Source organism: Etheostoma spectabile, chromosome 12 (genome assembly GCF_008692095.1).
Source record: "Etheostoma spectabile isolate EspeVRDwgs_2016 chromosome 12, UIUC_Espe_1.0, whole genome shotgun sequence".
Taxonomy (NCBI): Eukaryota; Metazoa; Chordata; class Actinopteri; order Perciformes; family Percidae; genus Etheostoma; species Etheostoma spectabile.
Genome location: NC_045744.1, coordinates 25,109,323 through 25,109,591, shown reverse-complemented (window position 1 = coordinate 25,109,591; position 269 = coordinate 25,109,323). Strand labels below are relative to the sequence as shown.

General features: G+C 49.8%; 1 long non-coding RNA gene across 2 annotated transcripts in view; it reads left to right on the top strand.

The window, feature by feature from the left end:
* Window positions 1-269, top strand: part of LOC116699613 (uncharacterized) — a 61,459-nt gene that overhangs the window by 107 nt on the left and 61,083 nt on the right. Inside the window, exons 1-2 of one of the 2 annotated variants that reach the window (XR_004334470.1) lie at window positions 1-103; window positions 176-269. The exon at window positions 1-103 is cut by the window's left edge and continues 107 nt beyond it; the exon at window positions 176-269 is cut by the window's right edge and continues 116 nt beyond it. This is a non-coding gene — a long non-coding RNA (uncharacterized LOC116699613). The other variant, XR_004334469.1, reaches the window with a different exon arrangement.

The following is a 269-nucleotide window of genomic DNA, read 5'->3' as shown; positions in this document are numbered from 1 at the left end:
ATGGGAGTGGGACGGGACAGGAGTGAAAATCCACTCCCGTGTCATCCTCCATTCCAGACAGTGCTGGAGCGTTTCTTTATGCTGAGAACACATTCGTTCACTGGTGAGTCACATCCTTCTTGTAATACAAGTACAGTACACAAACTGCATTTAAAATCTGCCCTGTGTACTGTAGGTGTAGCCTACGTCTGGGGACTCTGTTCAGCTGGTGGAGCAGTCTCTGGACACCCACCTGTTGAACTACGCGGTGAGACTGCGGCTGAATAACT